The sequence below is a fragment of the Tauraco erythrolophus genome, chromosome Z, assembly GCF_009769465.1.
Source record: "Tauraco erythrolophus isolate bTauEry1 chromosome Z, bTauEry1.pri, whole genome shotgun sequence".
NCBI lineage: Eukaryota > Metazoa > Chordata > Aves > Musophagiformes > Musophagidae > Tauraco > Tauraco erythrolophus.
Window position 1 is genome coordinate 80,139,484 of NC_141496.1, and position 8,071 is coordinate 80,147,554.

The window sequence follows — 8,071 nt, forward strand, 5'->3', positions numbered from 1 at the left end:
AACTGTAAATTTTATGTAGAAGTTTATGACATCTTTCATGTTTCCAGTTCTATACATTTTAAAAAATTGTATATAAAATCAAGATAATCTACACCTAACCATAAACATAATAATATTAAAATGTCAGGCCCTTTTTGTAGTTAAAGTATTATTCTTAAAAAATATTTTTATTGAGGTGATACCAGTTAGTGTGAACTGAACCTTAGTCTTTTCTCCCTCTATTAATACTTTAACATCTCTGATTTGCAAGAATCAGTGCAGTATTTGTCTCCATGAAGTTTCATTATGGCATAGTAGCACGTACATTACTGAGGATATTCAGTTTAGGAACATTATGCTACTTAGTCTACTCCACTACCATCTGTAAGATGTCACCCTGACTTAATAAGCACACTATTTGTTTTAATGACAAATGAAGTCTTTTACTGTATCAAGATAACTCTTCTGTTTTAAAATATATTTCATTTATAACTTCAAGCTTGACTCAGGTTTTCCTAGAAGTCAAGTTTCCAGGAAAATGAGAGAGAAATAATCTGTCATTTATTTACGAATGTGTATTTTTGGGTTTTGCTTCCCCTTGTCTGTGTATTACCACAAGCCATCTGTCTACAGAAAACACATGGAATTTGTGCTCCGCACAGGGCCTTACAGTGATGCATTTTAGTTACCTTTGGTGTTACATATGCATATGTAAGACAAGCTCTACTTGAAGTGGGACAATTGCTTATCACTTTCACCATCTGCCAAAATATAGCCTTATACTATTATAATAAAATGGAATCAGGGAAGTTAGCAGTAAAAAAGAGCCAGTGTCCTACCATACAAGTCCACGTAGGTTTTATTATTGGATTCAATGGGATAATTTTGGGCATAACATACAAAAGTCTGAAACTTGGCAAGTTTTATTCTTTAAATATTCATATTTGTGTGGATAGCTTTCATGATACCTCAGTTTTAAAGAAACTGAAGTAAGACTGGGGAAGCCTTACATTGTAATTCTGGTATTTAATGTATATTAGGATTCCACATTCTGAATGTTAACCTTTTTTCATAAATTTATCCTGGGTCTCCCCAGAGATCTCTTGTCCTTTTCATATCAGGAATAGAAGAATACCTGAAAAGACTCGTGTATTACTCATTTTTTTTTAGTTCAAGACCCTGATTGCCCAGCAGGGAAGCTAAGTGAATTACTGTAAAAAAGCGATCATCAATCTAATTGAATATCAAACAAGTCAGATATTGTACCACTGTTGAAAGTGAATGAAATCCTGGATAGCCATTTCTCTCTCAAGAAAACTCAGCAAACCATAATATTGATGTTTTTCTCAATTTTAAAAATTCTTTTAGAAATTAAAGTGTCAATGTAACCTTTGTCTGCAGTCTCAGTCCTTGGGCCCAATTCTCTGTGTGGGAACAAATCCTGCACCTAGAGAAGCTTTCATCTCTCAGTTCACAGAATGAATAGTTGTATGTATTAATAGACACTTGTGTGTGCAGACACTAATTTTGCTGAGCTAAAACCTTCATGCTAATGAATTAAGATTTTTTTTTTTTTAAACAGAAAAGTATATATTTTGAAGACAATAGGTTTGAATTTTGCAAATTAGGTAGCTACTACTTACCCTAAACTCTCTCCCTATTCCTTATGCTCTCACTTCTCTCTGCTGCTGTTTTATGGCTCCTTTCAACAACTATGGTTCCATTCAACCTGTTCCTCAGGATATTTGTTCATCTTCCCTCTTGCACTTCATTACAGAAACCCTGGTTTTTCTTTTCCTTATAACGTATTCCCTCATTAAATCTCAACCGTTCAGTTTTACATAATTTCTTGTATATTAAAATTTTTGTTCTTTGAAGAGATACCTTTCAGTTAACTTTTAGACAAAGCATTTTCTGCTTTTTCATTGGAGCTGTGAAAGATCGAGTGCTGTGAAAGACTATCCTCTCCAGCTCCTAACTGGAATTAGGGAAGCCCTGCAGGCTGGCTGTAACCAGATCCAAAAGTCCTGGTCATAAATTTACAACACAAACGTACCCCTTTGGAAGGGTGATGTACTGCACATGCGTCAGCAGCGTGTATCCAGCATGTGCATCCAGCAACTAGGCTACACAGGGACAATCTACGTTATCGATCTCCTGCCACATCAGATATTTCTTACTTTAATTCTCACTTGCAACAACCTACCAGTAAGCCTCAGGGAAAAATGGAAAGGTAAACCATGCCTGTTCTCCCCAAGGTCATCCTGAATAAAGGCAGCTTGCTAGAGTTCACATTTATTGTTTATAATAAGTCTAGGTAAATAAAGCTGTGGAGACTCCCCCCCACCCTGTAAATGAGACTAAACTAACTATCTAATTGCATTCACAAGATTTTAATAAGGGAGTCAAAGACTTCTTTTGTTGTATTGCTTCAGCATGCAATTAAAATGCAACGTTCAAAAATTTAAACTGATAATTCAAAGCAAAATGTCTTCATAGATTCATAGATTCATAGATTTCTAGGTTGGAAAAGACCTTAGAGATCATCGAGTCCAACCATCCCTAATCCCCATTAAACCATATCCTCAAGTAGCTCATCCACCCTATTCTTAAACACATCCAGGGATGAGGACTCAACCACTTCCCTGGGCAGCCTATTCCAGTGGCTGACAACCCTTTCAGAGAAGAAATACTTCCTAACATCCAACCTGAATCTCCCCTGACTAAGCTTATGCCCATTTCCTCTTGTTCTATCTCCCATCACTAATGTAAAGAGCCCTTCCCCTAACTCCCCACCATCTTTTCTCAAGTATTTATAGGCCGTAATCAGGTCTCCCCTCAGCCTCCTCTTCTCCAGGCTAAACAGCCCCAACTCCCTCAGCCGCTCCTCATAAGTTTTATTTTCCAGCCCCTTGACCAGTTTAGTTGCCCTTCTTTGGACTCGCTCCAGGAGCTCAATATCTCTCTTAAAGCGAGGGGCCCAAAACTGGACACAATATTCCAGGTGCGGCCTCACCAGTGCCGAGTACAGGGGCAGGATCACCTCCCTGCTCCTGCTGGTCACACTATTCTTGATACATGCCAGTATCCCATTGGCCTTTTTGGCCACCTGGGCACACTGCTGGCTCATATCAAGCCGGTAGTCAACCAACACCCCCAGGTCCTTTTCCGCCAGGCAGCTCTCCAGCCACTCCTCCCCAAGCCTATAGCGATGCTTGGGGTTTTTATACCCCAAGTGAAGGACTCTGCACTTGGCCTTATTAAAGCTCATGCCATTGGCCTCAGCCCAACGATCCAGTCTGTTCAAATCCCTCTGAAGGGCCTCCCTACCCTCAAGCAGATCGACACAGCCTCCCAGCTTGGTGTCGTCCGCAAATTTACTGAGGGTACATTCAATCCCCTCATCCAGGTCATTGATAAAGATGTTAAACAGAACTGGACCCAGCACTGAGCCCTGGGGAACCCCACTGGTGACCGGCCTCCAGCCGGATTTAGCCCCATTTACCACCACTCTTTGGGCCCGGCCATCCAGCCAGTTTTTAACCCAAAGGAGGGTGTGCCTATCCAGGCCAGCAGTTACCAGTTTCTCCACCAGAACACTATGAGAAACTGTATCAAAGGCTTTACTGAGGTCCAGGAAAACTACATCCACAGCCCTTCCCTCGTCAACCAGGCGGATCACCCTGTCATAGAAGGTGATCAGGTTTGATTGGCAAGACCTGCCTTTCATAAACCCATGTTGACTGGGCCTGATCACCCGGTTAACCTGTATGTGCTCATTAATAGCACTCAAGATAACCTGTTCCATGACTTTGCCCGTCACCGAGGTCAGACTGACAGGCCTGTAGTTCCCCGGAAGTCTTGTTGAAAAGGAAAATTTCTGGAATATTTTTCTAACAGTAAGCATGTTGCAAACGTAACTATTGGTAGAATATAGGTGCGAAAATGTGCAAACATAGCTAACACGTATTGTAACATTTAAGCGCTACAATTATTTGGTTTTGGGGAACTAAGCAAGTTGAGGAGATTTTATTGTTAATATCTATCATTTATTTATTTAAAGACTAGAAGTATCAAAGCACTGAACCATAAAGAAGTGTTAAGATATAGGAATTATGAGTGATCCTGATGACTATCCAAAATAATTTAAATCTTACAAAAATTATGAAAGGAAGGACTAAGAGGCAAAATAAACACAAGTTATGAGCAAAACCTGAGCACTGGATTCTTTGGCTGTAATAAGGAGTACAGTTTAAAAACACACAATTGCTTTTAATCTGCAAATTGAAGAATTAAAATGTCACAGTGAAGTGGAAGCACAGGAAATGTGCATGCCCATATTCAGCCTTTACATAATGGAGTAGCAGTCACTTCATATTTGATAGGAATCAAACCTAAGCTTTAATAATCACAATTTTTCATTATAGTTAGGTTACAAATTTGGTTCATGGGTATTAAGCCTCTGGTTGAATTTTCACAAAACACTTTCTGTTCCTTTTGGCTTTAGTTTCAACACTTATAATGAAAACAAACATAACAAACAACTGTATATTATTTATTAGTGGGGGATACAATAAAATCAAGCTTCTAATCAGGTGGCAATATGCGTAACAGTGATTTTAATCGTAGAGAGAAGCAAACAAGACATTAGTTACATCTGTATGTAACTTCAGCTGGACTGGGAATTGTTGTGAACTAATATGTTGTGTTCATGTTGTGAACCCAGAGATTAAATAAACTGAAAAAAAATAGGCTCTACACAGCATCGCTTATTGAGCTAAAGGGGCTTATTTTGGTCACAGGGAACTGTGTGTGGGGAATGACAAAAGATCAGAAATGTTATCTAGGAAACAGGATGCAAAAGTAAAGTTAAATTGAAAGGAAAAAGAATAGTTGGGGGAAAATGGTCTCCCATACACAATAAAGCTTGGTGGGACAGCGGGATCATATACAGTCTTGTTCCATGCTTGACTTTCTGCTCCAACATCCAATCTGTGGTTGCACCTTCCTGGATTTTCAGGCATTTCTGCTCTTTCATAATTTTTTTATGAAAATAAGGAGACAGGCCAGCCACTTGCGCTTATTTCCTCAAGAACTGCTTGCATGTGAACAATGCTCAAAGAAAGGTTAAAAAAAAAAAAAGTAGAAAAGGCAAACAAGGTCCAAAAGAACTGATGGAGTAAAGGTTCTATGTAATAAGCTGGGTTATAAGCTGCTTCTGGAGAGGTGGAAAGTGTCTGAAGAAAAGCTAGCTAAGTTACACAGACCTGAGCTATTTCTATGTTTAGCTTCAGTTACCTTGGAGTTAATGTTCTTCTAAATTTACAGAAATGTTCTTCTAATTTGATAGAGCTATTTTAATGTGACATATGTGCAGTTCATATATCAATTTAAAATAACATCCTGCAGTTTTTTAATAGAAAAATTCTCAATGGTGGTTACCTTGGGAGAAAAAAAGAAAAAAAAAAAAAAGATTGCAAAGCATCATCCATGTTACTTCAGGCAGAGAAGTGAAATGAAGTGAAATCCATTAAGTTCTGACATACTTCACAAGCCTTTAAAGGGACTCCAAAGTTTTGAGTAACCCTTTGAAAGGAATGATAGGTTGAAACAAACTAAAACATCTAATTATTTATTGCATACAATGTAGCATTGATACAGCTGAAGAATGCACTAAATATAAGCAAGGGAGAATTAGATAGTAACTATAAGGATGAAGAATATTTTGGGTTCAGCTTTTTGTCTGCTACTAAAATCCTCTCCTATTCTGGGCAAGTCCATTATTGTCCTTGAATTTTCTAGAACTTTAGGAAAAAGAACATATTGTTATAGAGAGATAATTTTGGTATTGTAACAATGTCACTGGAAATAATTACATAAATTTGTATTAGAATGTACAATTAGAAAGTATTCACTTCTGAATAAACAGTAGCTTAAATAATAGAAACAACAGTTCAGGGTGAGAAGACCTACAGCACAACTAAACACAGTTTTATTTGATTTCTGCCAGTGAGAGATCTACTATAGTAAACAGTGTGCTTCTTCTTCTGACCATGATTCCACTTGGAAATTTGTTTCAAATTAATGGCAAAAATCCATGTACTAATCAGTTCCAGTCAGGAAGTGTTGACTTGTGACAGATATGATGCCTGTATTTATTTATATTGTAACTCAGATCTGTCAGAAGAATTGTTTTTAAAGTTTTTTTTGTTTGTTTGTTTTGTTTTGTTTTGTTTTGTTTTGTTTTGTTTTTTTCCTGGATATGACATGTCCTTGTAGTAATTTTGTAGACAAGCACAGCTAGATGTGCAACGAAGAGAAAGACTTCTCTTATTTCCATGATTACAGTATTTGATTTTAATGAGAGCTTCAGAGTTAATCTTTGTGTACCTTCTTATCTGATTTTGCTCTGCTGAGCATTTTAAACATAAATCTCCTGAAGCAAAATACCAGTAATCTTAAAACACGGGAGGCAGATAACATGCCAGTCAAACTGTTTTCTTTGATGACCTCTACTAGAGACCAAGCAAAATGCCTGGATTTCATCATGAAACTGACCCCTGCACCCGGAAGCTATCACCATAAAAAACCTCTGAAGGGGAATGATGAACATTTTCTTTGTATGTACAGCTATTAGTAAAGCAAAGAAAAGGCAAATTGAGGAAGGTAGGGTTTTTTTTTTTTTTGATGGAGATGCTGTTGTAACTAAACCATTAGGACAGGCAGGTATTACTACTCATGTAACATATATTTGAAATTTCTTTTCAAGAACTTTGAGCTCAATCATTCAGGGTCCTGGCAATGGGGTAAACCACTCAATGCAGTTGATTGTCTCAAGAGGGACTGTGGTGATAGGAGAAAGTCTCAAAACACATTCCAGTTAAAGTTTCAAAATTGAGACAGTAGCTTTGTAGCAGTCTCTGTTTTAAATAAGGAACTGTTACAAGAGTAGTGCATTGGAGTAATGTGTCTCCAGTGACTGAACTGCTGAACAAGCAGATTGAACTAGCTGGAGTTAGACAATTTGTTTCATTGTTTTTCACTCCAGCTAGCCTTTCTTGTATGTCTTGTCCTTTCTTGTATGTTAGGCGGTCATGTCATTTTTGAACAATGGGAAAAAATGGTTTTGGTTTCAAGTACATGTAAAGTACTCTGAGTAATGCTTTCTTAGAAGTTCACAAGTAAGAAACTATGCAACACTTAAGAGATGATTACAGCATGAAATGATGAATTAGACTTTGACCCGTTATTCATGTCTATGTAAGAGCTTAGCTGCTCTTATACAGAAAAGGAGGTTACCATCTTACCAATTATTTCTAGGCTAACTATATAGTGTTAAAGCACATCCTACTCTTCCTGTATGTCTGCTGAGCATTCAATCACTTGGTCTCAGCTTACTCAGTGAAATAAGTTAACGTAAGCATTGGAATAAATTATCATGAAGAGCTAAATCAAATTTAAGACAGAGAAACGTTACAAAATTCATAAGCAGTAGAGTATGTAAAAGACTGAAAATCAGTATTTAACTTGGAGCCATCTAATTTATCAAAAAAACAAATGATAACAATCTTTTCTTTCAATTTATGCTTAATGTTATCAAAAGAAAGGCTGAACAATCACATTTCCAAATAAGCCTTATTTTGAGAAATCTACCAATTTACATTCTAACTTAAGGTCAGGATTAGCAGTGCACAAAATCAAAAATGTATATGGAAAAATAATAATAAAAAATATCATCATGTATACACATACAGTTCCTGTATTACGCAGTTCATGAGTGTGAAGCCTAGAAGCTTCACAACAAAAAACTATAAATTGAAGTCTGAAATATTCCTGAAAAGTAATCAAAGATGGTTTGCCAGGTCAGATTTAAGCCTGTGGTGCCTTAGGTTGGGAGAGCGTTTTAGACTACAGCTGGTGAGCAGATCTGGCAGCAGCCAAGGGTTATCTTATGACTTCAGAGAAGCAGCAACAATACTCATTTCCACCTGCTGGATTGGTGAAGCTGTGTTTGACATTTTGCAAGAGTAAGCAGTATAACAAGCAAAAATAGGGAACATCCTTACATCATTTGGAGAAACCACTCAAGAGT